The 7,316-nt window shown below is 36.9% G+C and overlaps 1 long non-coding RNA gene across 2 annotated transcripts; it reads left to right on the top strand.

Annotated features, from left to right (window-relative positions):
* Positions 1–1,458: 1,458 nt before the first annotated feature.
* On the top strand, positions 1,459–5,124 carry LOC143887034 (uncharacterized). 2 transcript variants are annotated; one of them, XR_013253994.1, is made up of 4 exons: positions 1,459–1,533; positions 1,993–2,034; positions 3,016–3,709; positions 4,994–5,124. It is a non-coding gene; the product is annotated as an uncharacterized LOC143887034 (long non-coding RNA). The 2 variants fall into 2 exon arrangements; XR_013253993.1 differs by lacking the exon at positions 4,994–5,124 and having other exon boundaries at positions 3,016–4,589.
* The last annotated feature ends 2,192 nt before the right edge of the window (positions 5,125–7,316 follow it).

The raw sequence follows: 7,316 nt of genomic DNA, 5'->3' as shown, positions 1-7,316 counted from the left end.
CAATTATTGGACTCAAAATTAAACGTAAATTTGAGTCCAATAAGGGCTCTCGAGTGGCATAGTAAAAGAAAAGAAGTAAAGTCTGGTCCCTCGCCATGGGTAGGCCTGGTCCCAAAAATCCATCTCCGTATGATGATTCAAACCCTCAAATATATTTCATGTCACATAGACAACTTAAAATGTTCAAAACAGCGACAACAACAAAAAATCTACAAAAACAAAATAACAACATAATAACATCCACAAATCATCTTATAAAGAAAATTTTTGGGACATGACCTATCGATAACGAGGGTATGCAAGTAATCTTTTTTTTTTTTTTACGGGAAGTGATATATCCGCCCCTTTGGATTACTCGGGACACCCAGTCAATGACTGCAGAGGGTCTGATGTACTTCACATCAGAAGGATTCAGTGGGGTTGATTGCCACGTACATCTGCTGGGTGTCCCGAGTAATCAGAATGAGCGGATTTATCACATAAATTTAAGTCTAGTAATTGGTTCTTGAGATCCCTATCAGTTGGTCTACTCTTCTTGACATGTGACTAATCCAAACAAAAAAACATGTAAAGTGTGGTCCACACCACCGGTAGGCTTCATCCCAAAAATCCATCTCCATATAATGATTCAAACCCTCAAATATCATGTCAGATATCTGACTTAAAATGTTCAAAATAACAACATAAAAATCTACAAAAATAAAAAAATGACAACATAAAAAATCCACAAATCGTCTTAAAGAGAAGATAACGGGGGAATGCAAGTAATCTTTATTTTTTTTTTGTCTATTATTTGATAGGTGGCGATTTTATGTGATACATCAGTATACTTACAAAAGTAAAGTGGGGCCCTCATACTTAGATGCGATTTATTTGTTTCTTTTTAAATTGATGATCCAAGCGCTGAGATAAATTTAAATGTAACAAGATGGCTTAGAAAGTTTTAAAAAATGGCAATAAAAACCTCAAAAAAATACAACTTAAAAGCATCTACGAATCAAAGGGTTAGAATCTTCCTTTCGAAAAGTTTTTTGGGCAAGACCTATGGTACAACTGAAAGTGGCTATTAAGGTTAGTTTAAGAACTCTTTCTCATCTGTTTTAGTGAAGGGTAGTTGCTGTTATTTGTCACTTGAAAGCTCACAAGCTGCCATCTGAGGTAGTGCAATTATCAAAAGATGGTAGTGCCAACATCAGTAGCCTATCGCTTTTCAAGAAATTAATTCAAAATCACCCCAAGCCGTTGGATCATCTCAAAATTAAACCACCCAAATTCAAACAAAGTTGACCGTTTGGTCAAGAAAAAAGTCAAAAATTAAAAATACCCGACGGCTAAAATTTCAAAAGGTGATTTCTAGCCGTTAGATTCTAAATATCAGATGGTACCGTTTGGCCTCTCCTTGTTTTGAATTTGAAAGGCTGGAAGAAGAGGAAAAGAAAGTTGAAAAGAGAGAGAGAGAGAGAGAGAGAGAGAGAGAGAGAGAGAGAGAGAGAGCGGTCTTGAGCCTTGATTTCATGGCGTCAAGGACAAGAGGTACTTTCTCTCACATTTCCTCTGTTTTGACAACAAGTTCGTTTTAAATGTTTCTAAACCCATTAACAGTTTAGTTTCTACCAAAACCCATTTCACCAGAGCTTGTGGGCTTTCAAGAAACCCTTTTATTCTAGGATATTATAAAATGAGAGCTGAGATTATTAAGGCTCTGTGAAAACCCTAGCTCTCAACTCTCTAAATTGAAATCCATTTTATCTATGCATTCCTCTCTTTGCATCTAATTTCTGTCTTGAATTTTATTCATCTATCAAATAGTATCAGTTCCTTTTGTCCATAATCTCCCTTTTCAATCTCTTCATCTGCGTTCTGTTTTCAGATACTTTTGCACTTAACTTGCAAATGCCTATCTAAAATTGTTGTGGCTAAGAAGATTAATTTTAAGACTACAATTTTCAGATGTTTATGGCTAAAATTGTTTCATTGTTTGTCTATTTTCAGGAATTCTCTCACTCACGACAACTGAAAGTGGGGGCTGGTAAGGTCAGTTTAAGAACTCTCTTATCTTTTTCTAGTGATTTGCAGATAAGAGACTAATATTTGAAGGTTTTTTCTCTAATGTACGGGTAGTTGCAGTTATTTGTCAGTTGAAAGCTCACAATTGGTCATCTATCCGCTGTGATTACGTGCAATGGGTCCGGGGCCCTGGGTAGTAGTATGTCTTGGCACCATATAAGGTGGGGGGTAACCATACATGCAGAGTAAGCAGGGTTTATTCAACCCATGGGGGTGGGTGTAACCACCATTGATGGTGTTTTCCACTGGATTGGCTATGCCCTACTAGCCCCGGGCTTGAGCGCCCCTACCTCACTTTTAGATGTGATTCATTTGTTTGTCTCACCATAATAAGTAGGCAGTGCCCAAAAATCTTTTTAAATTGATGATCCAAGCCCTTAGATATATTTGAATGTAATATAGACAACTTGGAAAGATAAACACCTCCAAAAAATAAAAATAAAAATTACTACTTATAAAAGCCTCCACAAATCAAAGGGTTAGAGATTTTTGGGCACAACCTGATTAGGGTATGCAAAGTAATCTTTATTTTTTAATATAAATATATGGATGTGTATTATTATAAATATATCCCTACAAGAAAAAGAAAATTAAAAGTGGGGTCCTCATATTTAGATGTCATTCATTTGTTGGTCCCCAGCATAGGTGGTTGGACGTGCCCCAAAAATATTCTCCAAAAGTTGATACAAACCCTCAAACACTTAACAAATTCAGTGTAACATTGACGACCTAGAAAGTTAAAAAGAAAATGACAACATTAAAATCCTCCACGTAAAACCCTTAACAAATAAAGGGCTTAAATCATCCTATGGTGAAAATTTTAGGGGCACGACCTATCTACAACAAGACTATGCAAGTAATTTTTATTTTTTATTTTTTATATATAAAACATTAACGTGATGATATTATATGATACATGAGTGTGTATTTTGATGAAAATACATGCAGTCTCACAGACAAGGTGGGTGAGAGCAAATCAAAATATAAGGAGACTTTGGCAGCTGAGAAGTTTTACTTATTAGGTGGGATCCGATTTGTGGTAACTCTAGATCAGGTCTTGGCAATGGAGAAAAAGTGTTAGAACAAGCCTGAATGAAGACCCTTTTGGAGAACTTAAGCTTGTGTATGTATGTTCTATGAGAGTCACAACTTATGTAACAATGTAAAGGGTCTGTGTGAGTGGTCTAAACCATCTTGTTCTTGGTGCGAGGTCTCTGTGTGTGAGGGTTTTAAACCATCTTGTTCTTAGTGGTTTGTAACAATTCTCAAGTCCAGACTGTTGTACGGTTTCGATTAAGCTTCCTCTTGTAGCAAAGCTCAAAGCCGAATTGGAAGGAGTCGCAGCAGCGGCTAGATCATGCTCGGCGTGTAGAGGACATTTGATTCTTAGTCTCGAAATTTATTTGGCACATTGTCAAGTACCCTTTTTACCTCCCTTATTTCTCTTTATTTTTTGTCTATCCTCAGGAATTTTCGCTCACAAGTTCTTGAATAGATAGTAAAACTGAAAGTGGCGATTTTGTATAACTCTCTTTCTCATCTATTCTAGTGATTTTGTAGATATAGACTAATATTTGAAGGTGCTGTTTGTGCAGGGTAGTTGCTGTTATTTGTCACTCGAAAGCTCACAAGGCCATCTGAGGTATATCCCCAATATAGTTTTATTGTCCCTAGAGGCCCGGGGCCTAGCCATATTCCCTCATACAAGCATGGAAACCACGGATCCTAAGGGTTTATTCAAGATAATATTAGTAGGGGTGCAACTTGGGTCGATTGAAAAATGAATTGGAATCAACCCAAACCCGACCCAATTTAAAGGTCGGGTCGAATTCCAAAAAACCGACCCGAGTTGCACCCCTAAATATTAGGCCTAGATCTTTTTTATCGTGTTGAACCTCACAATTTTCATTGGTAACACGTCGGGTGTAAGTTGTAACCACCATTGGTGGTGTTCTCCACAGGATCGGCTAGGCCCTACTAGCCCTAGGTTTGGCGCCCTAGCCATGCATGGTTTAATGAATGTGTAGACAAGCCCCACAGAGATCTGTTCGTTTGAGATTATGTGAACATATTGTGAGTCCAAAACCAATTATTGGAAAATTAACGTAAATTTGAGTCCAAAACTGGTTCTTGGGCTCCCTATCGAGTGGCATAAAAGAAAAGAAGTAAGGTCTGGTCCCTCACCATGGGTAGGCCTGGTCCCAAAAATCCATCTCCGTATGATGATTCAAACCCTCAAATATAAATCATGTCACATAGACAACTTAAAATGTTCAAAATAACGACAGCATAACATCCACACAAAAAATGGCAACATAAAATCATCCTCACATCATCTTAGAGAGAAGATTTTTGGGACATGACCTATCAATATGGGGGAATGCAAGTAATCTTTATTTTCTGTCTATTATTCTATTGTATAAGTGGCGATTTTGTATGATACAGTGGTCATATTAGATGTGACTCATTTGTTTTGTCCCCAAGGTAGGCAGTGCCCAAAAATCTTTTTAAATTGATGATCCAAGCCCTTGATAAATTTAAATACGGCTTAGAAAGTTAAAAAAATGACAATAAAAACCTCAAAAAAAAATTAAAAAAATACAACTTAAAAGCCTCCACAAATCAAAGGGTTTAGATTCCTTTGGAAAAGATTTTCGGGCACGACCTATGTTATTGAAGTAATATTTATTTTCTATCTACCATAAATAAGTGAAGATTTTATATGATACTTGGATGTGTAAGATATTCTATGATGCGTTGAGAACAAAATACATGGGTGAAGCAAATCAAAATACTTAGAAAGATTGCTTGCATACCCAAAAATATGATACTTCGACATAAATACATGGACTTGGCAGCTGAGGTAAAAGTGTACAGTAATTCATTTTATATCAAATTTTCAGACATCCAGATTTGTGGTAATTAGTGACAGACTTGGGAATGGAGAAAAAGCACCCCACACTAGGTTCTTTTGTGTCCCAACTTATGATGTATGTTTTTGTGGGTTTGTGTGTGTATGTTCCTATTTGTGGGGCTAATGTATGGAGTTTGTTGGGGGCTATATGTTCTCTGAGTCACAACTTATGTAGCACTACGAAGTGAAGGTCTGTGTCTAAAGTCTAAACCATTCTTTTCTTAGAGTGAGTGGTTTATGTTGTATGTGAGTCACAGCTTATGTAACACTGTGTAAGGTCTATGTGAGAATGGTTTAAACCATCTTGTTCTTGGTGTGGGGGTCTAAGTTCCAGCTGAAGATTTCTTCACTCCTCTGCGACTGAGAGTAAACTGAAAGTGGTTTGCAAAAAGTCCAGACTATTGTACGGTTTCCATTGCTTTCTCCGGCAGCAAAGCTCACAGCCGAATTGGAAGGAGTCGCAGCAGCAACGAGAGGTGATGCTCGGTCTGTTGAGGTCATTTGATTCTTAATCATGAAATTTATTTGGCTCATTGTCAAGTGCCCTTTTTTTACCTCCTTATTAATTCTCCTTCTTTTCATTTATTTTCAGGAATTCTCGCTCACAACTTCTTGAATATGTTCAAGCAGCTGAGAGTAAAACTGAAAAAGTGGCGAGTAAGGTTAGTTTAAGAACTCTCTTCCTCAACTTTTTTCTATTCATTTGCAGGCTTTATACTAAATTTAAAGGTTTTTTCTCTAATGTGCAGGTAAAGGTTAGTTTGGGATATTTGTCAATTGAAAGCTCACAAGGGGCCTGGGCAGTATGTCTTGGCCCTAACCCAAGAAAGGAACTATATAAAGGTAGGGGGGTAAACTATACAACCAGAGTAACCTATCCAATATAAAGGTAGGAGGGTAAACTATACAACCAGAGTAACCAATCCTAGGGTTTAATCAACCAATGAAAGGCCGCCAATCTCCATGGGGTGTAACCCCACCATTGATGGTGTTTTCCATTGGATTGGCTAGGCCCTACTAGCCCCGGGCTTGAGGCCGTACCTGCGTAGGGCCCTCACTTTTAGATGTGATTCATTTGTTTGTCCCACCATAAATGGAAAATCTTTTTAAATTGCTGATCCAAGCCCTTTAAATTTAATATAGACAACTCAGAGAGATGAAAGCAGTGACAAAATAAAAACCTCCAAAAAATTACAACTTAAAAGTCTCCACAATCATGTGGAACAGATTTTTGGGCACAACCTATCTATAGGAGGGTATGCAAGTAATCTTTATTTTTTATCTACTACTTTACCCCTATAAGTGGTTCATATATCCCTACAGGGTATGCAAGAATTTTCTAGCCGTTAGATCATCTCAAAATTAAACCATCCAAATTCAAACAAAGTTGACCGTCTGCTCAAGAAAAAGTTCATAAAAATTCAAAATACCCTACAATTTCCAAAGGTGTTTTCTAGCCGTTAGCTTCTAAATATCGGATGGTCAAAATTCAAAGGAAATTGACCGTTGGCCTCTCCTTGTTTTGAATTTAAAGGGCTGGAAGAAGTTGAAATCGGTCTTGAGCCTTGATTTCATGGTGTCAAGGACAAGAGGTACTTTCTCTCACATTTCCTTTATTTTGACAAGAAGTTCTAACATTTTGTTTTACATGTTTCTAAACCCAATTAACACTTTAGTTTATGATGTTTCTCTGGTTCTTCTGAAATCTTTTAAGCCTGCTAGCCCTTCGAATTCTCATTGGTTTTCTCTATTGATGGGTTTTTTTTCTGTAACCCTTTTTAGTTTTTTTCTTCTTCTAGAATGTGTATGTGTTTTACCAGAGCTTCTGGGTGCTTTCAAGAAACCCTTTTATTCTAGGATATTATAAAAAGAGAGCAGAGATGAAGACCCTAGCTCTCAACTCTCTAAATTGAAATCCATTTTATATATGCATTCCCTCTCTTTGCATCTAATTTCTTTCTTTAATTTTTATTCAGCTTACAAATAATATCGGTTCCTTTTGTCCATAGTCTCCCTTTTCACTCTCTTAGTCTGAGTTATGTTTTCAGACATTTTTGCACTTAACTTGCAAATGCCTATCTAAAATTGTTGTGGCTAAGAAGTTTAATTTTAAGAATTAAGACATCCTGGACTACAATTTTCAGATGTTTATGGTTTGGAACAAAAATATCATGCTACTAATATGCCCATCTTCTTCTTGTATTGGGCATCCAATGTGCATAAATCAGTTGTAGGAAAGGGTGTACATTGTGTACCCAAACAATGTACACATTGTTTCTTTGTTTGCAGGCAAATTTTCATACTGGAATTTTGCAGTGCAGGCAAATTCTCTCTC

This window comes from Tasmannia lanceolata, unplaced genomic scaffold (assembly GCF_043159265.1).
Source record: "Tasmannia lanceolata isolate RefF3 unplaced genomic scaffold, GAP_Taslan_0.1 ptg000012l, whole genome shotgun sequence".
NCBI lineage: Eukaryota > Viridiplantae > Streptophyta > Magnoliopsida > Canellales > Winteraceae > Tasmannia > Tasmannia lanceolata.
The sequence above is the reverse complement of the archived record's forward strand: the minus strand, read 5'-3'. Positions and strand labels throughout refer to the sequence as shown.